Raw genomic sequence first — 27517 nt, forward strand, 5'->3', positions numbered from 1 at the left:
GTTTTATGGCACGATCGTGTCACCGCATCACCCCACAGAGTGCATCTTCCCACTGACCACACCTCAATGCACTTACCAGGTGAGGGGGCAGAAATGTAGGTAACTATGCTTCTGTTCTATATTTAGCAAACCATGATAACTTACTACAGTTTATGACTGTACCACTTACACACCCAGAGATATAAGCAGTGTGGTCCCCATTAGGCCATTACAAAAACAGAGACCCAGTGAAGCCTTCCCGGCCCTGCGGGTAGCTGCCAAGTTGCAGTACTATGGGCATGCGTAGAGAGCAATTGTGCATGTGAATTATTCAGCAGCCTGCTGCCATCATCTCTGCAGAGACCCTTGCAAAAGGAGGATGACAATTCTGGAAAGGAAGTTATGTTAAATATCAGAGGCATAGTCATGTGTATCACTGTAGTACTAAAAGGAAAATGTTGCCAGTATCTGGTGTCCTTATTAAATGGAGCCCAAGGTCCTGCAACCTGCAGACATATGCCGTCATGCCTCACCTCTCTTCCATACTGATGACCATCCCAAATTTGGACTACTATAATTTAAGTACCAAAATACTCCATTTAGAGTGCAAGTGTTCTTTAAGGGCAATGCATGCATAAACATTATTGCCATAGATTCAGGTTACTTTGTTTTCTTAAATATATGCCATAACTATAACTATTATATACTGTAGCACTTCTGGACCAATATACCCCGCACAGATGTGCACTTTCATGAATCATATGCACAGTAATTTGTCCCTGGAAATTCCTGTTCCTTGACAATGAATCTACTTAAAAAAAAAAAACAATCATCGGAGAAGCACTTTTCTCTCTTCAGGGCATAGAGCAGTATACACATTGTGAGTCACGGTCATCTGTGTTCCTAAAGCACACATAGTAAATGCACATACTGAATCAGATCTAATGGAATTCATTCATTTTCTAGTGTGCTGCAAGACGTCTCTATTGCTCCTCTCCAGCCTCAGTATAAACCATTTTACAGACACAAATGTTGGGTTTTTATACCTAATTTAAATCCTGTATTATAAAATGCAGCTCTGTATTTACGTTTAGTAAATCGTGTTTTAAGTACAGATGAATAAATATTTAGGAGTCTACCACACCGCTGGATTTATGTGAAGGCATGAATCAATATTACTCTGCAAGACATAAACAATGAAGTCAGTGTGTTGCCCATGACAATGAGAGACTGAGCAGTATGTGTGACACACTAGCACAGGAGCACACAGTAGATGTCAGTAACGAGTCTACAACCAGATTTCATCTGCCATTAACAAGAGGGAGAGAGAGCGAGAGAGAGAGAGAGCGGGGCTGGTGTAGGCGGTCCATTCCGAGAGCAACAAACACACAGCAGTCACACACGCTGCTCTGCTGCCACCAGGATGACGAGAGGCAGTCACATCACACTCGCTGTCTCATAGCAAATATACAAACACACAAGGAAGTGACCTAAGTTGACTTGTGTGCACTCCAAACTGTATTACAGATCAGATTGTCATCTGCTGCTGCCTGCCTGCCTGCCTGGGCTGACACATCCACGCCGAGCTCGGAGTAGAACAGCAGCAGCAGCAGCCGCTACGTTTCCCCTGGCAAAGCCTTCCTCTTTACAAGCCCCACGTAAAAGGGGTGGGGGTGGATCCCGATTGAGAAGCTGCTATCCCTGGCTCCTGGGAGGAACAACAACAACAAGCAGCCTGAGAAGCGGCAGATACGGCTCATGGCCATGTGAGGTCTCCCTGCTGACTGAGCTCGTACAACCTAAAATACAAATCAAGGCGCAGCAGCAGCAGAGACGCAGAAGCAGCAGCAGAGACGCCGCGGGGTCGCAGGGTGCTGAGCTGGGGGAGAGGAGGAAGTGAAAGTGCACAGAAGGTGAGTGTAGTGGCGGCAGCAGCATGGGAGACACCAGTGTGCAGCCGCAGCTGTGGTGTATGTGGGGCTTGTGTAGGGGAGGTCAGGGATTCCCGGGGAGGCTGCCTGACCTGATAACATCATAGGTCACAGGCAGAGCTGGAATGGGGGGAGCTGCGAGGCGCAGGAATGCCATATACACAGCTAAGCTCTCTCCTCCGCTACACTATGTGCATTCATGCTGTAACCACAATGTGTACCAGCGGCGTGATGCAACTACATGGCACCGGCTCTTGGATGGGGAGGGAGTCCCCGGTGTAGCCTGGCATACTGGTCAGTGACCCAGCTGGCAGAGAAGATGGTCGCCCTGTCACACTGTGTGCAGTGCTGCTAATAGCTCCAGCATGGCTCTTGTTGTTGTGCTGCTTGGAGGGAGAAGCAGCTGTCACGTTTAGAGGCCTCTTTTATGGCCATTAACCCGTGGCTGGCTGATTGCTGCCTGTTCCGCATGACCAGTGTGTGTACCTCCTGCCCTGGCAGTTGGGGGGGGGGGGGTCGTCCTCCTCCATTCATAGTAGTGCTGTGGGCATTGTGCATGTATCAGCCACGTGATGCTGCTGCCCTGGTGTAGCCGTGTCCGCGCAGCACCGGTGCACGCATAGCGATCAGCTGCTGGCATCGCCGCACGGAATGGGTGAATGTTCCGCACTGGGGTTAATGTTCCCTGGCACTGGATTACGTGATTAGCATCAGGGAAGGCGCTGTAGACATTATTCAGCGCTCTCAGGGTCACCTTAGCTCAGCCAGATATGGTAAGGGGTATGCTGGTGCCTGATGTGAGGACGGTGACGTGACAAATGTCTCTCTGGTGACACCGCAAGTCACACTCACTCATCATGTCATTGCATTGTGTACGGATGCAGCATGGACACACATTCACATTACACTGTCATGCCTCTGTCTCCATTGAAAATGACCGGATTACGCTGAGCTGTGCAGAATGGTCCTATCTTATCTAGCACATTTTGTGTGTGTGTGTGTGTGTGTGTGTGTGTGTGTGTGTGTGTGTGTGTGTGTGTGTGTGTGTATATACTTTCTGTTTGTACCATGCAATATTACACCTAGCACATTGTACACATATTTTACTATTTACACTGCAATATTGTAACTAGCACATTATTATATAATGTATATGGCTATTGTCCATTGCGTGTCTCCTAAACACTGCCATCTGTTGGCAGCAAGTGAAACTACATCTCTTTCTCTCACACATGCACAAACACGGGCAATCACAAGGTAGCAGACTAGCTTTCGAAGCATTTGCATTGAGCGGGCTTTATAAGTGTGTGGTGTGTGTGTGTGTATGCTATATGACAACTTGCACATTGTACATATATATCACCATCTACATTATGCAATGTACAAAAAAGAGCACTATATAACTCACCATAACTAGCTCATTTCCCAAATTTAGACTATACTATAAAACTAGTACATATCTGTCATTGTTTTCACTATTGTTCTTCTCCACTTGTAATATCTATCACGATTTACCCTACACAATATTGTAGCTATAATAATTTACACTTACACATGTAACACAATACTGCAATATTGTAACTAGCACATTGTACACATACATCACTAGTTTAACTACACAGATGTTACTTACTAGATGTATGTGTATCATCACATTATATAAGCTTTTGTTTATTTCCATGGCAAGCACGTCTACTTTTAGCCATGCTCATAATATTGCCAATGCCACAGAGAGACCCTTTCTTCTTGTTTACTGTGTGTTAGGCAAACTGAGTGGGATTCAATCTGTCTCTCAAATGTCATCTCTGTATATCATAAGCAGAATATGTCTCCTCAGCTCTCGCTGATGTAGCCAAGATCATATTCACAGTACAATTCACTAGCTATGCATATTTAACAGAAAGGATAATTCCCTTCATCTACAAGGAAACAGGCATACTAACTAACCACTCTTTACTGGGGATCCTGATAAATGATGGGTCCTATACGCTGTGTGCTCAGCATGCTTGCTGCAGGGATGTACAATTTATGCCACATACAGTATTCTGTTGATCCAGGTTAAATTTGTTTTAAAAAAGAAAAATATGCATTATACCACAACAGGATTTGTATCACATTATAGTAAATTGTTCTGTGCAGTCAATATTTTTTTTTTTTAAATAAAACTTTGTGACATAGCCTTTAAATAGCATTAAGAAAGCCTAACTGTTCTTTGATTATATTTGTTTTAAAATAAAAGCTCTATACCACATGAAATCTGTTGCTTGCTTCTTAAATGTTAAATATTGTAAGCTGATCCTCTGCCATGACATAGCATTGTTGTACATTGGAGTGACATTTTGCTGAGTATCAGAAAAATCTTTTAGGGGCCTAATCGCTCCAATGACCTCATTATTAACAGTCAATATGTCAATGGATAGTTTTATTTTTGAAAGAAAATATCAGTGCTACTGTATGTACTAAAGCCAATTTGGAGGAACAGCAATAATAACAGCTGTCCCTGCGAGTTACATCACTAGTATATCCAAGGAGCCTTACATATTCATCAAAGACTCCTGCAGGGGAATTTAATACTACACATATGAACAGTACCAGATTTGGGTGTCGGGAGTGCGATCGGAAGATCCCTCTTCTGCTAGAATGCATCCATAGGCATAAAGCATTTAATCCATCTCAGAATTGTGTAATCCAGGGATGGGGAACCTTCAGGCCTCCATCTGTCGTTGAACTACACATCTCAGCATGCCCTGCTACAGTTTTAGCATGGTCAAATAGCAAAACTGTAGCAGGGCATGCTGGGATGTGTAGTTCAACAACAGCTGGAGGGCTGAAAGTTACCTATCCCTGGTGTAAACCAACCGGGTCAAACTCAGAAAACCTAGGTTTTCTAAACTTGGTACATAGGGGTCAGTCTATAGTCCTCGTTGTTGTTGTTGATGATAATAATAATGGTGACTGCGATGTGCAGTCTTCAGCAGGAGAGTTCTGTGAAATCTCCCGCATTAGGCTTTTCGCACATAGCAACAATTTATAAAATTATGGAGAAACTGCAATACTACATCATTTTGTAAAAAAAAAAAATGCTTGACAAATAGGCCCCCTAGTTACAAAGTCACCATCATGGTCACCATCATGTTCTATTGCTTTCTAAATGATTATAACACAACGATTATTAAAATATTTTGTGACTGTAATAAAATATATGGAGAAATGAGAATTTGGTTTTGAATAATGCATTTAAATATCAGTTTGGAAATTCAAAAACGTGTGTTTAAAATTAAAATGGTATTCTTGTATTTAAAAAAGTCAAAAACATCATTTTTCTTATGTGTCTTTGAGTCACAAAATCCTTTCTCACTATTAATATACACAGTGAAATCCAAAATATGTTATCTAGCAAGAAGTATATTGTGTACCAGTGGTATTTTTTCTTAAATCATTTTAGTTTCTTTAACTGTTTTAGTCTCTAGCATGCTCTGGTTACTTCAGTTGCTTGTTTTGAAGTTGTTTACATATTGTTGAATTGTGTAGTATGAAGTATTTGTGCATCCACACCTCTCTAAATAGTGAAATCCTAATTTCTTGTGACATGCTAAAAGTGTATTGCTCAATACTGTACATACAGTATGCAGCAAACACACAATTCTATTTCATTCATAGTGGAGTAGAATTTAATTGTAGTTGTCAGTAAAACCACTTCTAAAAAAACTGGTAGCAAAAGGATAATGCAGAAAATGGAATTGTATATGCTTGCCACATATATTGGATTTGCATTTTTTGTGTTAAAATATAAAGTTTTAGTTGTTTTATAACATTGATTACAATGGCTGCTTTGCATATTTGCACACATATTCTCTTATCATGGTCATCTGAGGTGATGATGTAAGCACTTTATGATCACTCACTGATTTTCATGCAAAGCTGCAGATACCAACACTGTGATTTAGTTTCTAGTATCTACTGTACATAAAGTGAATCTTTCTGTGTTCTGTAATGTGTCAAATGCTATGGGTTGTAATAGCAATACAATGGTTTAATGACTGCTGACCTTCAGCCTAGTAATAGTTGCCAGCTCACAGCTGAGAAGTCTGATTTGTACTGTAGCTAAATTGGTCTCTTTCTTCTTGTCATCCCAAGTCATGAGATCACTGTGAAAGAGAGAGAGGTTGACTTTATCTGTAAATAATGCTGCAATGTGAAATACTTAAATATGTGCTGACAAACTATGCAACGTTTTACAGCATAGTTTTATTAAATGTGCCTTATAGAACTCTGGAAAACATGGTTTAACTAAGCTGGCTAGGTTTAATCTTCTGTTATTTCATTTTATGTTAATTTGGTTTTATAATGCATCTATTGTTAGACAAAAATGTATAGGGCTTTTCAAACCATAGTTTTTTGAATTGCTAGAGCAGAATAGGATTTTTTTTTGCAATCTTAGAAATGTGTTTTCCAAAAATATCTTAGATGTTTTACTGCAAAGGTTGAATCTTAGCATATGTTAACAATATTCTAAGGGTTTTACTTTTCTTATTACTTAATATTTAACTTTTGTAAGTTTTTATTCTAGATGTCAAAAGCCTTATTTGTATGATTGTTTTGTAAGTTTTAAAATTTATTTTGTTACCAAAATTCCTTAGATAAATTCTACTAAACCCAGTTTTAGAAATTCAAAAAACATTTGCTGACTCAAAATACTTCATCCCAAAAAAAACTATGCCATTCATATTTTCAACTGATGTTTTTGCTTACTGAGATAGTAAATGTGGAAAGAAATTAAAAATCAAGTAGTATTAAATATTCTAGATCGGGTTAGTAATTAAACAGTTAGAGTAAACTAATCTAGTTCCTTTTGCACTTAGATAATCCTTACTACTGGCAAATTTTTGATAAATAGAAATGTAAAACTACTGAAATTAGCAATTTAACATTTTTCTGTTAGGATAAATGTTATTTTTTTCAGACACCTTTTATTTTTCCTTTTATAAAAAAAAAAAAAGTTCCTATTACTTCACAATTTTAATAGTTTTCTTTAAAAACCAAGTTGTATAAACTAATTTTTTTATTACCTTTTCATGTGTCCTTTTCAGCACTGCAACAGACATACTGTTTTACACTGGGTAATTCTTGTTTTATTGTTCTTTTCATGTTTGAAAGCAATTCCTTAAAGCAATGTTACAAAGTAATTTATTTCATATTTTTATGGGAAGGGGATACCGTGGACTCTTGTGAAGAATATGTAGTATCAATAAATTATTTCCTGAATTAAGCCAGGGCTCAGATGCTAATGGTATCTGCTGCATTAATATCAAAAGGGCATCAAGCAGTACAAAATGCTCTGATTCCAAACTGGGCTATGAGGGAAGGGTAGCCGCTAGATCCCCTTCACCCTCAGGACCTTTCCCATTATGCACTGGTCCACGTCTTCCTGGAGGTGGAACAGTACCCTCTGCCTGAAGCATGGTGAGCGAAGGGAGCCTGCGAGGGTACAATGCAGTGGAAATGAAAGAAAATAACCTAGATTACAGACTAAATAAAAAAAAAACTGCTATAAGGGCATCAAACAACTTCTGCCCTCACCCCACGTCACATCCGGGTCTTTTCGGTGAAGGGTAAATAGTCACAACCATGTGGGAAGTGGAGGAGCCTCAAGAAAAACAGGTGAATGGCACAACTTGCAGGGATCTATCTAGGTGGAGCAACCTAAGGAAAATATTTTCCCTAGTAGTAAATTAATTCATTGGTATGCTTATTGTTGTTGCTTTACATTGGTGTGTAAAAACTGGGTACATGCTAAGCTGACAGATCCAATGACATACCGGCTGGTTTGGTAATCATACACACTTACAAATCAGACACTTGGTATGTTGCACAACTAAGCGGGCATTTGAATTTTCCTGCCCAGCTGTGCTGACAGTCTCTACAGGCAGAGTACAGGTAGTCAGTGGGTATACACAGCCAGACATGCTGATATATATCTGCAGGATTTATTGGCATCAACTGTGCTGCAGAGCAGACATGAATAGAATGTGAATGATTTAGTTCACAGACCTATCTAGTGCACACACCCGGCAAACCGCTCAAATGAACATATTTTAGTACTAGTTTTACCCAGCTTTTGAAGTCCTGTAATCACTGCAGCAGTCTCCTCTACTTGGTCCTGCCGACCTGGTGTTTGTTCAGATAGGTGTTTTTAAAAAAATAATATTGCTGTGCCTTGGCGCCACCTGACCCCTAATTTCACCCCTGGGGGAAAGGGGTATACAAGTTTTGAAGTAAGAGAGACATCCTGGCCCCATAATCTTCAGTCACTATGCAGATCATCCCCACAATAGTTATGCCACTGCTTTCAGTTACCTGAAGCAGGAGCTGCCGTTACCATAGCCACAGCAAAAGGAAGGAGACGCTGAGTACAATGAAACGCCACCCCCCCCCCCCATCATTCTGCATTTCGAAACTCAGAAATTGTGGGTGTACATTGGGGAGTATCTTCAAATGAGTTGGAGAACAATTAATGACCAGTGATAGAGACATTTGTGGGCTATTCTATTATAGATCTCTATGAACAACTATTTTTACTTGTCTTTTTACAGGTGTTTTATGGGGATGCGGTCATTTGGTCTACTGCATTATGGTAGAAAGTCATTAGGTCGACATGCTAAAAGGTCGACATGACTCTAGGTCGACATGGGAAAAGGTCGACATGATTCTAGTTCGAAAGGTCATTAGTTCGACAGGTCATTAGTTCGACAAGGTCATTAGTTCGACATTGTCTATGTCGACATTCACAAGGTCGACATGGAGTTTTTCACTGTTTTTTGAGCCAACATGTGCCGACAGGCGGTATTTCATGCCCTACCATCCACTAGGGCGTGGTGGGAGAATAAAATAGTGTGCCGAGCGTAGCGAGGCACCGTGCCCGACGCATAGCGAGCGCAGCGAGCGATGCGAGGGGATGCAGTGCACTTTAATCTGTGTCCATGTCGACTGTGTTGACATTCAGGTAAAAAAAACAGTGAAAAACCCCATGTCGACCTTGTGAATGTCGACATAGACAATGTCGAACTAATGACCTGTCGAACTAATGACCTTTCGACCTGGAATCATGTCGACCTTTTCCCATGTCGACCTAGAATCATGTCGACCTTTTAGCATGTCGACCTAATGGATTCGACCTAATGACTTTCTACCATAATGCAATAGACCAAATGATCCCAACCCGTTTTATGATGTCTCTTCATCCATACCTGAGAATAAATAAAGCTGTTATATTGTTTTTGCTGTAGATTTGTTGGCTAAAGCTGTGTACATATGGTGAGATTTTGTATATAGTCAAAATCGAATGGACATAGAACAGTTTTCAGCTTCGTTCGATACCAATTAGCTCCCGTTTAGTGTAAATCGAACAATGAAATAGGCTGTGCAGGCAAGACTCTATAGCAGGGTTTTTCAACCGGTGTGCCGCGGCACACTAGTGTGCCGCGGCCAACCCTCAGGTGTGCCGCGCGACAGCTGATCACGGCGACACACCCAGGTCCTCCCGCAGCCGCCCGCCCTACTCCAATGGATGTGCGCGCCAGACGTCAGTGTCAGCGCGCATCATCCATGGTGGCCGCCCCCCCACCCGCCGAGACTCACGCCGCCCGCCCGCTCTACTCCAATGGATGTGTGCGCCTGACGTCAGTGTCAGCGCGCATCATCCATGGTGCCCGCCCCCCCACCCGCCGAGGCACACTCTGGACGGCTCCAGCATCATCCTATTTCCCACCCAGGCCGCGGCGCCCTCCTGTCTGAAGCGCGGCAAGCACCCCCAGGATCCACTCTCTGTCTCCTCCCTCCGCCTGCCTGCCTATTGGAGATCTCTCAGGCGAGCAGCTCCAGGTATGGGCATCTTGGTGTGGGCCATATGTTTGACGGGCATCTCTGTGTGGGCTACATGGGCATCTCTGTGTGGGCCTTATGTATAATGGACATCTCTGTGTTGGCCTTATGTATAATGGGCATCTCTGTGTTGGCCTTATGTATATTGGGCACCTCTGTGTGGGCATTATGTATAATGGGCATTTCTGTGTGGGCCTTATGTATAATGGGCATGTCGGTGTGGGGCATATGTATAATGGGCATTTCTGTGTGGGCCTTATGTATAATGGGCACCTCTGTGTGGGCCTTATGTATAATGGGCATCCTTGTGTTGGCCTTATGTATAATGGGCATCTCTGTGTTGGCCTTATGTATATTGGGCACCTCTGTGTGGGCATTATGTATAATGGGCATTTCTGTGTGGGCCTTATGTATAATGGGCATGTCGGTGTGGGGCATATGTATAATGGGCATCTCTGAGTTGGCCGTATGTATATTGGGCACCTCTGTGTGGGCATTATGTATAATGGGCATTTCTGTGTGGGCCTTATGTATAATGGGCATCTCTGTGTGTGGCATATGTATAATAAGAGGTACAGTGTGGGGCATATGTATAATGGGCAAGTCGGTGTGGGGCATTTGTATAATGGGCATATCTGTGTGGGCCTTATGTATAATGGGCATGTCGGTGTGGGGCATATGTATAATGGACATTTCTGTGTGGGCCTTATGTATAATGGGCATGTCGGTGTGGGGCATATGTATAATGGGCAAGTCGGTGTGGGGCATTTGTATAATGGGCATATCTGTGTGGGCCTTATGTATAATGGGCATGTCGGTGTGGGGCATATGTATAATGGACATTTCTGTGTGGGCCTTATGTATAATGGGCATGTCGGTGTGGGGCATATGTATAATGGGCAAGTCGGTGTGGGGCATTTGTATAATGGGCATATCTGTGTGGGCCTTATGTATAATGGGCATGTCGGTGTGGGGCATATGTATAATGGACATTTCTGTGTGGGCCTTATGTATAATGGGCATGTCGGTGTGGGGCATATGTATAATGGGCATTTCTGTGTGGGCCTTATGTATAATGGGCATGTCGGTATGGGACATATGTATAATGGGCATTTCTGTGTGGGCCTTATGTATAATGGGCATCTCGGTGTGTGGCATATGTATAATGGGCATCTCTGTGTGCGGCATATGTATAATAAGCGGTACAGTGTGGGGCATATGTATAATGGGCATGACGGTGTGGGGCATATGTATAATGTACTATGTACTATAATAAACTAATTTTAAAGGAAATAATAACAGATATCAACATAATATATATATATATATATATATATATATATATATATAATGTCAATATTTGTTATTACTTGTCTTATATTTGATTAAAAACTGTTGGTGTGCCTTGGCAATTTTAAAGTCTTGTCTGGTGTGCCGCGGCTTGAAAAAGGTTGAAAATCACTGCTATAAGGGAATGCTAAAACTATGGCAAGGCATGCTGGGATGTGTAGTTTCACAACAGCTGGAGGGCCACAGTTTGGACACACCTACTCTAATGCATCTTTGCAACTAAACTGATTTTTCAGTTTCATATATTTACATACTGTTCTGTGTGAAGATATTGTTCGTCTTTCACAGTGAACTTTAATGGAAATTAGATGGAGACAATCTTTGCCAAAAGTCCTTGCAGGGCACAAGGGGTTAATTTCAACCTTGACTTGGAAAACAGGAACTGTAAGTGTAGAGGTCTTCCTGGTGTCCAATTTACATACACCCATCTTTTATTTATGAAGTAGGTGTATGTAGTGGTTTGTGTATGCGAGAACAATACCGCTTGTCAGCAGTTTCCTACAGGCAGCTGCTGCTGACTCACGTGTCTGGTTGAGCCCTGAGCTGCCCTCTCTCAATCATCCACAGTGTGAATGGAAGAATGTGCAACTCAGTTATCTGGTCGCTCTTTAACAGACTTGCATCTCCCTTTAACTAAAGAGCTAGATATAAAAATAAAACACTATGGCCAAACTATTTGGATACTGTTTACTCTCTGTACATAGTACAGCGCACACATCCTTCTCAGACGTTTACCTAGATTGCACTTGGCCGATTCCTGCATAAAGTACAGAACAATTGCATCATTTTTGTAGTAACAAAGAAAGTATTGTTCTACTCTCTGTTGCATACATCATGCTGTTTTTCTGGGATCTCATCCATAGCCCTTCCCCTTGCAGAGATGTAAATAAGACTCCTACATTACTCAGACTGGGCAGACCAGACACCACTTTTTGCATTTCTTTTCTTGAGCATATAATGACTTAACATTTAAGAGTGCTTCTAGATCAGCTGTTACATGATTGGAAAGGTTGAGGGTGCTAATCCTTAATTCAAAACTGGAGGCTGTTCCTAATTTAAAACCCCAAAATGTTCTTTGTTTATTCTAATTGTACCAATTAGTAAGCTATTACTGCTTTTTGAAGCAAACCAAAAGGAATTTTCGGCTTGCATTAGCTATTTTTGACTTCTTGAGTTCTTTCTTTTTAAATACCTGCATGCTCCAAGCAGGTAATTTATATATTTTTTTTCTTAGCAGTCTCAGGACACATATCCAGGGGGCAGGAAAGGGCCCGTCCTTAGCCATTAAAGTTCATGGTATTTTTCAGGAAATCAGGGGGAATGACCTGGAAAGAATGTGTACAGTCATGCAGAAGTGGATTGTCCCAACAGTGTCTGCTTATTTTAGTGTTTGTATACAAAAACCTAAGTGCTGTTGACACCTCCTGTATCATCTCTCGATGACCTTAAACTGCTCCATTTTTTTCTAATTTTTAATTTTCTGTCTTTAGACTTCAGAGAATAGATTATGCTGTGTTAAGTTAATAGAAAATGTACTATTTGACTATATGTTTTTACATAGTAATGGCCCATTTGATAAAGGGTGGAATTTCTCATTTAGTAAAAACATCTCTCAGGCTAGGGGGGGAATTCAATTAGCCCCATTTATTTATCAGAGTTTTAACACCTGGGGCTAATTATTTATTCCCCTTTTCCCACTTACATGAATGTCTTCAGGTGTTAATGTTTAAGCTGTGTACACATGGTGCGAATTTTGGCTCTGGACGATTTTGACTATGCGATTTTTCTCTTGAATTCCCCAGAGCTCCGATCCATACAATCTTGACTATCTTCACTTGAGATTTTGACTGTGCTATTTGGCCTATGGCCAAATTCATTACAAATGACATTGGGCCTGATTATACCTATTAGCAAGGCTGCAATTTTTGCAGATGGACAAAGCCATGTTGAAAACAGATGGGGCAAAGGTAATGTGCAGAGAGAGTAATGCTGACCCTACACCGCTCCGATTTGGCTTGTTTTCACCAACGGATTGGGTTGATATATTAGATGAAAAATGTCCAAATCAACATCTGATCTGGCCCGATGTGCCTTCCCGCACACAATCGGATCCTGTCAATCATACGCGCAGCACATATGATCTATTGGAATCTGAAGCATCCGTGTACATTGCAGATGCTTTAAATTTTAGCACCCATGATGTTTCGCATCCGATCAGGGCTGTGTGTGTGTGCCAGTGGTGTCGCACCAACAGGCACAGGAGCCGGCAGCAGAGGCTACAGAGCGGGTAGAGAGCCTCTCCTGTCCGGTGCTTGCCCGCTCTGTATCCTCTGCATCATATCAGTCTTGTCATGGCAGCGCTATACACCTCGGAGCCCCCCACTGGTAGCTGGAGAGAGAGGAGGTGGGTGGCAGATTTCAAAACTGACATTCAAATGCATAGGCATCTCTGAGAGAGCTCTCTTTTTTACATTTATCTCATGTAAAAAAGGGCACATCAAGTGCAAATCATATGTAGTCCTCCCAGGAAGCAGCCAGGGAAGTTGTATGGAAATCCGGTCCGACTTGTCCCTCGTGCAAGTTGTCACTGTGTATGGGGTCCTTGCAATTTTGGCCCGATTTCACCTAATTCCGGTGGATTGAGCCATAAAATCGACCCAAATCCTATATGTATGACATCCAATACGCGGTCCTGTGCGCATCAGATCAGAGCCGGAAATCATTTGTGCTGCACATACTATAAGATAAATCTTATGCGCAGCTATCAGCGGCATATTGTGGGTAAAAAAACATAAAACATACAAATGAATAGGCAGCCGCTGACTGGCTGAGAGAGACCCATGACTAGGTCACGTGTAATGTAGATCCATCTCTCCGTCGAAAGCAATGTCTCTTTCTAGTACAATGGGTTGAATCTCCCATATCCAAAACTCTGAAATACAGAAAATTCTCAAATACAGAATTGTAAATTTTTTTTTTTTGTGCAACGGAGATAGTGACACCGTCATAAGTATAAAAATACTTTCATGCTATGTGTAAGATGTATACAGTATGAAACATTTATGCATTTTGTGTGTATCCCATCCCCAAGATATCTCATGCTGGTATACAAATATTTTAAAAATAGGGAAAAATCCAAAATACTTATACTCCCATGCAGTTTGGATATGGGAAACTTAACCTCTACAGTAATTCTCTATTTTTCCTTCTAAATTTAAAGCCATGTAATCTAGCTACAATGACTAAAGATCACTGAATTAATTCAGATGTACTGTTGCTTGGCAGTGCAGATTGAACCAGCTGAATCTTCATTCTAAAACCAATTTGAAAATTTTCTAGAATATTTGTGGGGGTTTGTTTTTGATCCATTATATAAAAAAATAGAAAGGCAAAATGTTTTGACTAGTTCAAGTGTTCAAGTTGATACATCGATGGTCAGCGTGTTTGCTCAAGATCAAGCCCAATCCTAATTTTTGATCAAACTCATTTCAGGTGTATTTGATATTTTATTTTTATTTTTTGGGAGTAAAGTGGTTCTAGAGGAATGGTGAAGGCTAGCGGTTTGATGTCCTTTTTTTAGAAAGAAAAATATAAATACTTTATATTTACATTCTTATTTATAAAATAAACAGATAACTCTCAAAAGTAAGCCTGAGCAGCAAATTTGGAGTATATATCTTTGATGGCTGTACCACAAATGCATTTAAACCATTTTAAACATATAAAAAAAAAATCCCATTTTGAACATCTTTTCATGCATTCATTCTGATTTATGCCCAGCAATAGACCTTTTAGTGCTGTCTCTAAACTGCAGTGGTCCCATTACATGAACAATTATAATGAAGAACAACAACACTACTTATTAAACCCCATCAGTGTCAAGCAGGATACTGTATGCTTAGGGAAGAAATGAAGACTAGCATTTAAAAATATATATATTTTTTTTATAGATTTAGTAGCTTTTTATAAACCTTCATATTATCACCTCCTTTCTCATCATTTACCCAAATAGAATGTGCTCTGCAGAGTTTGTATATTTAACATCCACTTTTGCAGAATAGTTATATTTTGATCAGTAATGCTCTTTAAAAAAAAAAAAACCCAGGCTGATGTTTAACTTGTGCCAGAGATAGTGATTCTTGGTTTCCGCCACTACAAGTGACTCAGTATCAGTGAGGCGAGTACATCTAATAATAAAACATGTGGTTTCAGTTTGTCTCAGCAAAAGGTTGGAAAATATTGCTCTTTTGATTCTTACCTTTAAACTTTGGTAAACATAATAGATTACAAAATGTCATGATCTCCGCTTGTTATCAGTGCTTTTACAAACTTATTTGTTGCTGTAGAAAAGTCATATTTACATTTCAGGGGGAATTTGATTCTGCACCACTTATGCTAGATTATGGTATTTTGTCATAATGTGGTCTATTAGCTTTACCAAAGTTTAATCCGGTAGCCAGCCATTACTAATATTGCTCAGCAACTCGATGGGTGGCAATGAAAAAGTGATCAGTGTTACTGGTCACAAAGGTCCTTTTGATCATTCTTTCCATTCAAACTTAGCGGCAATCGTGCTGAATTGACTTAATTAAGTTTTTCTAAACACCAATGACAATGGGGATCATATGATCTATGTCTTGTTTTGTGATATCATGCACATGTTATGTTTGCAGAGAGTTGCACATGTATTAAGCAAGTAAGATTTCTTTATTGTTGGGATGAGCAAGAGTTTGGCTGATAATGGAGGACCCAGTCTGAGCCTGCTTTTGTAATGTTCGTGGATGCGAGCATTCGTTTAATTGTGTTCCCAGTTTATCTACAGGAGGGATAAAATCTATAATTTTACATAACATGGAAAAGTAGTAGCTGTTAGCTCTGTTTTACAATTTACGTAGTGTTGATGCATTTATATAATGGTTGTGCGTGAATACAGTGCAGAATAAATATTTATTTTGTGAGTTGTGGTCTAATTGGTTTAGCGGGTAGTAGCTTATGTGACATTTTGGGCCAGATGCACTAAGCTTCAAATTTGAGAAAATGGAGTGATAAACAACCAGCCAATCAGCTCCTGTCTGACATTTTTCAAACACAGTCTGTGACATGGAAGTAAGTAGCTGATTGGCTTGCTTTTTTATCACTTTTGAAGCTTAGTGCATCTGGCCCTTTATCTTTTGTAGATATCCTTCTATTCACAGCCCAAAAAAGTGTCTGACCAGAACTACCATGAAATGCAGATTGCTGACATACAGGGGCGTAACTACCATAGGTGCAGGGGGTGCAGCTGCTATGGGGCCCAGAGCTGAAGGGGGCCCATCTTTGCTGTCAAACTAATATGTTTTGCATACATTTATCACCATCAGTTGCTAAATAGGGGGCCCTTACAAACTTTTGCTATGGGGCCTACAAATATCTAGTTACGCCTCTGCTGGCATACATAAGTGAATATGCAGTGATGTAAAATAAGCGCTACTAATACCAAACACTGTCATTGCCTTATTCCTGTAGTACATGACCTGTAATAAATTTATGTTTTGTGGTAATAAATGATAAATGCGCAGATGCATACATTCTAATAAATGCTAAAAATGCATTTGCTTACATTTTTGTTATTATTTGTTCTCATGGCATAAAAATAAAATAGAACTTTTTTTTTTTTTTTTATAATCAATTTTCATGTGCAAATAGATAACTGCTGATTTCCCAGTTTTAGGCCCGATTCCGATATGAACAGAAATTCAATGCAACATACAAGCAGCATTGAATTTCCTACCGATCTCAAGGAGGGGCATGCAGGAGTCCTCCGTAAAAGAGATCCCTCCATCATGTTGCTGTGATCCCAGCACTGCTAGCTAGGATCCAAAATTGTGACCATCGGTGTTCACTGCAGAAGGCCAGCTGAGTAATCCTCAGTTCGTGCTGATGGCCAACAGAATTGGGAGCTGCAAGACCAGGAAGTTTGCATGGTGACATGCAGACCCTTGGCTATGCCCACCTTTTAAAATGAGCGCGACATACACCTTTTTCTAGGAACCCTCAAGGCCAGGCAGAACTATGAGCGAGAAAACAAAACATGTTTTGCTCATGCGCAGAGCAGACCTTGCACAGTCACAGATTTCTAATAATTGGGGTTCTGCTTGCAGCCCATCATGCACTAAACTCAAAATCCCTTATCAGGGTTCCCTAACTGTGTGCCGCAGCTCCCTGGGGTGCCTCGGCCAGTATGCACATAGAGGCAGCTGGCCAGTGTACACAGAGGCAGCCAGCAGCTGTATTTCCACAGTGCAAGCAGGGAGTGAGCGGCGTGCCAGGAGGGGGCAGGGTGAGTGGAGTCAGCCGGCGGCAGAGGTAGAGGCGGATGGATGAGGTCTCGGAGGGGGCTTATGGAGGTCCGGAGTCAGCTGCTGGTGAGTGTGGGTGTGCACATCACTACACCATGGATACAGAAAGCAAGTGTCTTGACTAGTGGGGAGTCAGCGCCGGGAGGGGGCTGGGAAAGTAATCAGAATAAGACTAGAGTCAGCCGGCAACAGGGGGAGATGAGGAGCAGGTTTAATGGGTGATTCTGGTTTGTTCGCTGACCAGCCGAATACACACCCGCCACATCCCCATGTTAACATGTGAAGGGATGTGTAACGAAGACACATCCCCTTGCATATATCTGCTGCAGGAGAAATCATTAGCTGACCATCCAATGATTTCTCTTAGCTTCGCAAATAAATGTAATTGGGAATTGACAAAGACAGGGCGGGCGGCGGTCGTCCAGTAACTTCAGCCGTCCACCCCCGGCCTGCACAGATTTATGCCAATGGCTCCGCTATTATGCAAGTTGCCGAAGCAAGAGTTGTGCTGTAGGGAGCTTCAGGGGTGTGGTGTGATTTATACATGGGAAGGGTCAGGCTGGCAATGGGGGAGTCTTGGTGCATGACTTTGATAGGTGCTGCAAAGTAGGGAGTTATAGCGCTGGAAGGGGGGGCAGGCGTGCTATAATAAGTGAATTGTATGAGGAAAGGGTCAGGCTGGTAACTGGGGGGAGGTTTTAGAGCCCGATTCAGATCAGTTCACTGTACTGCGAATTTGCAGCATGAACAATTAATTGGACGACTGCACATGTGCATGATACTCTGTGCGCATGCACAAGCTGTATTATTTATTTATTATTTATTTACAGTTTCTTATATAGCGCAGCAGATTCTTTTGCGCTTTACAATAGTAGACAATGATAAGACAAACTGGGTAACAACAGACAGACTGTATGTAGGAAGACCGCCTTCGCTGGCTGTTCGCAGGGTGATTGACACTCTGCGGCTGTAATCCTACATTTTCTGGGATTTCCTCAGAAAACACAGGTGTTCCCTGGACGTTGGGAGGGAGGGTCGCTGACATCAGGTCCCCGCAGCCTTCACAGTGCTGAGTACATAGACTTACTCGGTGCTGCAGGCAGGGGGGAAAATCATTTGATGATGAGTGATTTTTTCCCTGTGCACACTGTTGCAAACGCGCTGCACAGGGGCGGGGGATTGAGCTCAGCGGGCAGCGTTTACCTGCTGCAGGTCTGCATCGGGCTCTCAGGTGACCAGGGTGCCCTGAAAAAGTTATGGAGACCGAAAGGGTGCCTTGGACTGAAAAAGTTTGGGAACCACTGCCTTAGATGCATGATAAAACTTTTCTGTAAGATATGCACACTTTATGCCACTTTCATCGGAGGCAGGAAAAATGTGGCACACCACAATGTTTCATACTAAAATGTCTCTTCCCCCCCCTCTAGATTCCATGGTGAACAAATGAGTAGGTGCTTGGCTGTTGGAGGAAACGGTTGTATGGTTTGAGTAGGTGTTTTAGACATATAAAAAAACGTATTAAAAAGTTAACAACCTACTTCTAATTTCTGCACCGTAGTCTCTGTCCTGAGGCACTATACAGTATATCTTTTTTACACATTTCACTTTCTTAACAACAAAAAATCTGCATACCTACAGTATCTGTAACGCACATGAAAAGTGCTGCATCCGGTTGAACTCATGCTTCCGTTGCCATGAAAATAATATTATTACTGCTGCCTTTGAGCAGCATGATCAAGATGGCGCCGCTGATGGCTGCCTAGGAGCTGTGCAGCTCAGCCAAATATGTTCCATGTGTGATAACTGTACTGTCTCTCTGCTTGTATTGTTACCTACCTGGCTGTTTCTGTGACCAGTGGCGCCGCTGATGGCTGCCTAGGCGCTGTTCAGCTTGGTGGGTATGTGCTCCCTATGTGATAACTGTACTTAATGTTACCTTCCTGGCTGTTGCAGCGACCAGTGGCGCCGCTGATGGCTGCCTAGGCGCTGTGCAGCTCGGTGGGTATGTGCTCCCTATGTGATAACTGTACTTAATGTTACCTTCCTGGCTGTTGGCAGCGACCAGTGGCGCCGCTGATGGCTGCCTAGGCGCTGTGCAGCTCGGAGGGTATGTGCTCCCTATGTGATAACTGTACTTAATGTTACCTTCCTGGCTGTTGCAGCGACCAGTGGCGCCCCTGATGGCTGCCTAGGCGCTGTGCAGCTCGGCGGGTATGTGTTCCCCACATGTAATGTCTTAATGTAATGTATGTAATGCCTTCACCCCCCCACCTTCATCCCTGCTTGATGCTGCACTGTAAATCCACAAAAAATTCCTAGTGTGCGCAAGCATACATGGCCAATAAAGTTGATTCTGATTCTGATTCTGATTATTGGTGTAAAATGCACACTCAATGTTGGGTAGTGTTGCAGTCTTTGCATTCAGCTTCTCATTAGCACCTTCCTTTATACATATCTGTTATGTTTGGTCTCCAATACATAATCTGTATTAAATGAATATTTTCCATATATTGGTGCCTGCTCCAGAGATCTTTTAGCTCCTAAAATCTTGTTCATACTACATGATGTATATTGATTTCTTATGAGCTCAGGCATTAGTTACATTTGTCTTGGGACTGCTTGCTTTTCCCACACCGATATTTAGCATACACTGGATGTGTTTAAAAAGTCCATTACTTTTTTAGAGTCAAATCCATTAGTAGAAGGGAACAATGTTACTCGGAACAGGGCAAATTTGGCCCCGTTCTGATGCTTGGTGGTCTGCGCATATGCAGACCCTGGCAACGAACTGCTTTTGTCGGGTCACACACTCGCTTGGCCATTCGTGTGGCGGACGAAGGACCGGAGGTGGTGACGGCGCTCGACTATGGGAACACCCAGCATTTTATGGGCATCCCAGGGAAAATGCTGGGCGTTGTCATGGGTACACGAGTGGGACTATGCCTTCCGGGGCTAGCCACCCTTTCTTCGTCATAGCGCTCCTAAATAAAAATCAGTTGAGACTGACTTTTATTTGCAAAGGCAGGTGATATCATTCGATAGTAGGCGACCATGGAATGGTTGCTCCTGCTAGCGGAAGCATGCAAGGGGATGTTTTCTCATACACATCCCCTCACATGGTACAGAGGGGATGCGGCTGGGGGGGGGACTCTGCCGGGCAGCATCTCAGGTGCTAGGTACTGTAGCAACTTGAATCAGGGCCAATGTGTGTGATTTATTTTTTTCCTACATTGCAATATTATTAGAATTCAGATGCTTACTTAAGTTTTTGTGCATATATTGTATGTATTGTTAATGACATCTAAAAACAGAAAAATAACAATATTGTGCCTAGGGATGGACTGACCCCTAAATCTGTGTCCGTCTTTGGCAGCAGCAATGTGTAAATATGCTAAAACATCAGGAGATGTCTGTTAAAAAAAGAATTGCGCCTGAAGACGCAGCATTGTTTTTTTTTGACATGCGTAGGGATATTTAAGACCTCAATCCAAACTTCATCTGACAGAAATTCATCTGGCTGTAGGTTTGCTGAATACCCTAGTATACTAATATATATGTTTTAATTCACAAAATCTGTGAATTAAATTCCTATTTTTCAATGACTGTAGTTTTATTATTATTTACCCAGGGAGGGCATAAATTGGTCTTTGGAAGTATACTATCAGCGCACTCTATTTCCCCAAATGCAGAGTTAACTCTTTTTTTCTTATGGTCCAAACTATCCAGTGTTTATTCTAGCAAACTGCATCTTTCAAAACAAATGCAGTTCTTTATTTTTTAACAGTTTCTTATATAGCGCATACATATTACGCAGCGCTTTACAGAGTATAGTTGAAAAATCAGTCCCTGCCCCAGTGGAGCTTACAATCTATATTCTCTATCATGTACACGCATACACAGACATTCTACGGTTAATTTTTGTTGGAAGCCAATTGACCTACAGATGGGGCCGGGCTCTTCTTTGCTGGCGATCGCCAGAACGTCACCGCTGGCGATCCGCCAGCAGCCCGGCTCGCCATCTGACTGAGATGCGCACGTGCATCTCAGTTTCCGTCGGCGGGGCAACGGGAACCCTGTCCGTCTCCGCTTCAGGGAGACAAACAATTTATAAGCGCATCCCATCGCATTGTATGGTATTGTATGCCATATACAATGCAATACAATTTTAAAATTGTATAACATTGTAGAACATCGGCCGATATTGCATCGCATGCGATATGGTCTGCGATGCGATGGGCGCCGTGCTAGTACACAAGTACCTATTTGCCTGTATTGGAACATAGAAGCTAATTGTGTCTTGTAAGATACATTGTGTTATGCCAGAATCTGGCAAGGGTTGCAAGGTGAAGGATAATATTAAGCGTTTGTAATGCTTAGAAGTCTAATTCTAATTGGACATTGGGAGGAATGGGTCTGATTCTGAGTTAGGAGCAAAGTTAAAAAAGCAAATAACTGCAACTGAACAAACCATGCTACAATGGTAAGGGTGCATCCGGAATTCAAGAATTACAGTGGCAAAAATTAAGACGTTACCAGGATATCCTGGGATGCTCGTTGCTTAACTTATTGTGCATTTTTTTTCTGATCATTTATTCACGAGCCAATCTTAAAAATATGAAACATCAATACTTTAAGTACCCTAAACATTCCTAACAAGTACTGTAATAAGGTTTATTATTTGCACAACAGTCTACTGCATTCAAAAGAGAAAAAAAATAATTGGCCATGTCTGATTGGCCAGCAAAAGCAAAGAGAGTGGGAGACACTGCCATACTCTCCTCACTTCTGCCAATCTGGAATGTTTTGCCATAACAAAAGCCCAGTGGGTGATTCATGAACAAGGGGATCATCAAAGGCAACACAAACACTGGACTCAAAAGTAAATTTGGTGAAATTATGCTAAAATAGAAGGCAATGTCATGTACAACCTTTGCCAAAATCTGTAATCACGGAAAACACTGAAAATGTCTGATTGTGTGCTTGCAGTACATAGCAATGGTGTGTGTGTGTATATATGTATCCTGACGAAGGGGATTAAACCCCGAAAGCTTGCTTCTAATACACGCTTTTACTTGCTGATTTTTTGCCTCTGGAGTGCCATTATTTTGGATTGTTTATATATATATATATATATATATATATATATATATATATATATATATATATATATATATATATATATATATATATATATATATATATATATATATATATATATATATAAATATATAAATTGTCCAGATGGCACAGCACGACCGAGAACTGTAAGTAACTTGCCCGGTGCCAGCTGTAAGCCCTGGATAGGGCTGATATACAATACTCACGCTGCCTTAGAAAGCAGCTACAGCAACACCCGGGATTCAGCAGAGGCAGACAGCAGGTTCAATTGCAACGTTTCGATTTTATTCTGATGACGATTTTATCAATAAAATCGAAACGTTGCAATTGAACCTGCTGTCTGCCTCTGCTGAATCCCGGGTGCTGCTGTAGCTGCTTTCTAAGGCAGCGTGAGTATTGTGTATATATATATATATATATATATATATATGTGTGTGTGTGTGTGTGTGTGTGTGTGTGTGTGTATGTATATGTGTGTATATGTATATGTGTATATATATATAGATATATACTAAACAGTACGTAAAGTAAACTCACAATACAGCTATTGTTTGTTTGTGGGCAATATTGTGAAAGTATGTAGGCGTTTCTGCATTACAGTGGTTTCTAACCGCTAGAGTTTTTACACATAGCATAGTCGGCACATACAATATAGATAGATTTGTCAAGGTATCAGTAAATTCCATTTTTTTTTCTCTTACATAATCACTTTAATGCACAATATGTCACTGACTATTATCTGTGCTTTGTAGATGTGGTAATAATTTAACAATATTAGACTATGGAACAATATTTTCTCATACTATAGTACCTGCTAATTTTCCATCATAAACATTTTTGCTGCCTTTTATCTATTTTGCATGTATTGGAGATCTACCATCACTACATTAAAAGGGAAAACAATTAAGCTAGTTTGAACCAATCCTTTAACCTTTGTGCTCCAACATCTCTGTAAGAGATGTGTAAAATATCGGCTAAAAATGCCAGCGTTGCTCACATTTATTTTATAAATTCAAATTAAAAAAAATGTTGTGTAAAAAAGATTATATTTCCTCTGTAAGGTAAACATTACAAGTCATTATAAAAATGTTTGCTTGGCAATTTTCACACCAATTTTGTCAAATTTACTTGGCACTCAAAGGGTTTATAATAAATGGTGGATTTACCAGGAGCTAAGATAAGTTTAAACGGAGTACACACCAGTGTTATATCATACAATATATTGTTGAGGCACAGATTGTAATGGTATATCGTACATATCACATCTTCCCATCTGATGTACTTCATGTCAGATGGAATGGTGCATTGCACTATTCTACACCTGATTGTGCACCATACACACTGCACACAATCAGCTGTGACTCGCATTGCATAATGCCATAGTGTGCGCCCATCTTTACATCATCAGGCCTGCCCACTTAGTGCACATTCAGACTAGAAATTGCTTAGTACAGCAGAGTGGAAACCCCCGATCCTACAGCTCTAGCTGACTGTAGGGACAGGCCAAGTGAGGCTCTGCCTGAAATTCCGGTTAACATCTACAGAATCCTTCAGGACAGACAAGTGAACCAAATGGAGGTCTGCAGCCACCCTATCCCATACCTCTCACGCAGCTCCTCAAACACCAATCTATATACACACACACACACCTCAATCACCACACACAGCCTGCAGGATATCTTTTCTCACATACATCCCCCCCCCCCCCCCATGCAAGACCAGGATCACAAAATGCTCCACAAACACCACTTGCATATCATACGCATATGTTTTACCTTTTTAATTGTATTTAATTGCCCCTTGTCAGTTGTAAAAGAGCAGGGAGGGAAAGACGAGAAGCAGAGAAACGGGAAATGGATGGGGAGAGAGACTGGAAAGGAGGAGAAGGACGAGATGCATGTGGCAGCCACAGAGGGAAAAGCAAATTAAGTTAATGTACTGTGCATTCAAAATGTTTCCATTATTTGCAAATATTGGGGGGGGGGGGGGGGGGGTGGGTGGATAGACAGCAGCAAAACAGGAAACACTTGCCTACGTTCTATTTTGGTATCAATCTCTCTTTTCTCTCTGTGACCTTTAGCTATGTTGTGGGCTTTCTTAACTAATTTGAGACGTTCTATGTGTTTAGTGCATGACTGTACAGCAGCATTCTGCACTTAATCTTTTTTGTAGTGGTATTATTATTATTATTATTATTTATTTATTTTTAACACTTTTATCACAGTTCTTTAAAATTGATTGGTACATTAACAACATATGGTACTTGTTTCCTATCTGGGCGCCCACTAAGTTAATTGCGCACCATGCTATTCTCCGTAGAGAAATCGGATCGCATCGCATCGTACACATACACGATATTGAGCGATGCGATGCGATGCGATCCGATTCGATTTCCCATAGGAAACAATGTTAAATGGCTCAATTTAGCCAAATTATCATAGGAACAATAGTAAATGGGCCAAAAACACCCCTGAACATTGAAATGTCCCCCCAAAAGTAGTTGACGCCACCCCGCCATCAACGTGAACCCGAAGCGTGGCGAGCGCAGCGAGCCCGCGAGGGGCGGCGGTACGCGTCCTCCGACCTTTTCATGCCCTACTATCCACGTCGGCGTGGAGTGAGAATAGAATAGTGTGGCGAGCGCAGCGAGCCACCGAGCCCGAAGCGTGGCGAGCGCAGCGAGCCCCGCGAGGGGACGCGGATACCTTCACAGGTAAACGCGTCCCTTCGCGGGCTTCCCAGGTGTCCGCGTCGCCCGCGAGGGGACGCGTATAACTGTGAAGGTATCCGCGTCCCCTCGCGGGGCTCGCTGCGCTCGCCACGCTTCGGGCTCGGTGGCTCGCTGCGCTCGCCACACTATTCTATTCTCACTCCACGCCGACGTGGATAGTAGGGCATGAAAAGGTCGGAGGACGCGTACCGCCGCCCCTCGCGGGCTCGCTGCGCTCGCCACGCTTCGGGTTCACGTTGATGGCGGGGTGGCGTAAACTACTTTTGGGGGGACATTTCAATGTTCAGGGGTGTTTTTGGCCCATTTACTATTGTTCCTATGAGAATTTGGCTAAATTGAGCCATTTCACATTGTTTCCTATGGGAAATCGAATCGGATCGCATCGCATCGCATCGCATCCTTCAATATCGTGTGTGTGTGTACGATGCGATGCGATCCGATTTCATTACGGTGCCGTACGTAGAAAACCTGGGCGCCCAGATAGGAAACAAGTACCCAACATATTTATCTCTTGCCATTTTCACAGGTCTTTCCTTTTGTTCTAATTGGAAGTTATTACTGTTAATTTATATATTTAATAGAATTCCATTTCTGATGCACCTTTCTTCACAGAGAATGTGGAACTATTATCTTATAAGTTAGGGGTGCAGAATATAGAAGGGCTGATGTAGAACTGGGCATAAGCTCAAACTGATTGTAAGCTTGCGAGCAGGGCCCTCCTACCTGTTGGTATGTTTCTACCCAGTTTGTTTAATCACTCTTGTTTCCAATTGTAAAGCGCAACAGATTATGCTGTGTTATATAAGAGACTATAAATGGGCAACACGGATGGTGTAATGGTTAGCATTACTGCCTCACAGCACTGAGGTCATGGGTTCAATTCCCACCATGGCCCTAACTGATGTGAATGTTCAAATAATCTCTGTAAAGGGCTGCGGAATATGTGCGCTATAAGAAACTGTTAATACATAAACAATAAATAAACTGAGCCATGTTGCTTGTGCACAATGAGGTTCTATGTATCCGCATCACCCAAGTACAAATAAGGATGTGTTCATGCACATGCTTCTTTTCCCCCTTCCAAAAGAGTTCCATGCACTGGACTTGTAGCACCTGGCTCTGAAGGACTATGGGACCTCTAAACAGCATGTAGATATAGAGGTATTTAGCATTATTAGAGAATGATCTCTTACGATAAGTCATCCATATCATAAACGATATAGATCTCCCAGTGTGTACCAAGTTTTTAAAATTGTATTTAAATACACACAAACAGCAAGACTCTCTAGGCGAGATGTACTATGCCTTGTAAAGTGGAGAGTGATAAAGTACCAATCAGACCCTAACTGGCATGTTATAGGCTTGGTTTGAAAAGCTTCTCTGCATTTTGGCTAAGATCAAGTGTAGTATCTGTTTTTATCAGTGAGTCTGGACCGTCCCCTGGCAGAAGAATAGAGAAAGGTTGGATCATCTTGCTACTGAGCTGAGGGTGCCTTATTTATTTGCTGGTATTGCTTCTGCAGAACTAAAACACCTTCCCCTTACCTACTGAGCTGAGGAGACTGGTAACCTCATGTTCTGGGCGAGTGCAAGGTCTGGCTGAGTATCTACACCCTGCTGGGAGAGGGAATACCATTCTTTCCCCTGGTAGGGAGGGGAGAAGCATTGGGCTGAGTAGTTGGGGCTCTTGTTCGGGGGTCTATAGCCTCTGAGGGGGAGTCACTCAAAAAGCCCGGTCTAGTATCCAAACCCGGGAAGCTGGGAAAAGCTGGGACTGAGTAGTTTGCTCTCTGTTCCGGGGGTATGCATGTCGTCCTCAGACAGAGAGACAGCAAAAAGCCAAGCCTACTACTCAATCCCTTGGATGGGAGAAACGTCAGGACTGAGTAGGTGTTTTCTTCTCCTTCAGTTGGTCTATTCTGCCGCTGCGGGGGAGTCTACATCAAAAAGCACAGTGGAGTATCCATTCCCATGCTGGGGGCCAGAAAGGGAAAGAGAAACACTTGGTCAGATGCTGGCTGCCTGGAGCACGAGGCTGCACTGTTCCACCGGGTCCTTACCCTGGGCCTTTTGGTTGGGGTAGGACAATTTTTTTTTCACACCCCCACCCCGGCCTTCTAGCGGGTGGTCTCTTTCTTATTTCTTTCTCTTTTTTTTTTTATATTTTTTATTGCATTGAGGCATTGGTT

General features: G+C 42.1%; 1 protein-coding gene and 1 pseudogene across 3 annotated transcripts in view; both read left to right on the top strand.

Moving 5' to 3' along the window:
• The first annotated feature begins 1366 nt into the window (after window positions 1–1366).
• BACH2 (BACH transcriptional regulator 2) overlaps window positions 1367–27517 on the top strand; it is a 243483-nt gene continuing 217332 nt past the window's right edge. For all 3 annotated transcript variants that reach the window (XM_083177041.1, XM_083177043.1, XM_083177042.1), the window contains exon 1: window positions 1367–1892. The gene's annotated coding sequence lies outside the window, so the exon portion shown is untranslated. The remainder of the gene's footprint in view (window positions 1893–27517) is intronic.
• On the top strand, window positions 26700–26878 carry LOC146066108 (U2 spliceosomal RNA; annotated as a pseudogene).

Source organism: Crinia signifera, chromosome 3, assembly GCF_055691185.1.
Source record: "Crinia signifera chromosome 3, ASM5569118v1, whole genome shotgun sequence".
NCBI lineage: Eukaryota > Metazoa > Chordata > Amphibia > Anura > Myobatrachidae > Crinia > Crinia signifera.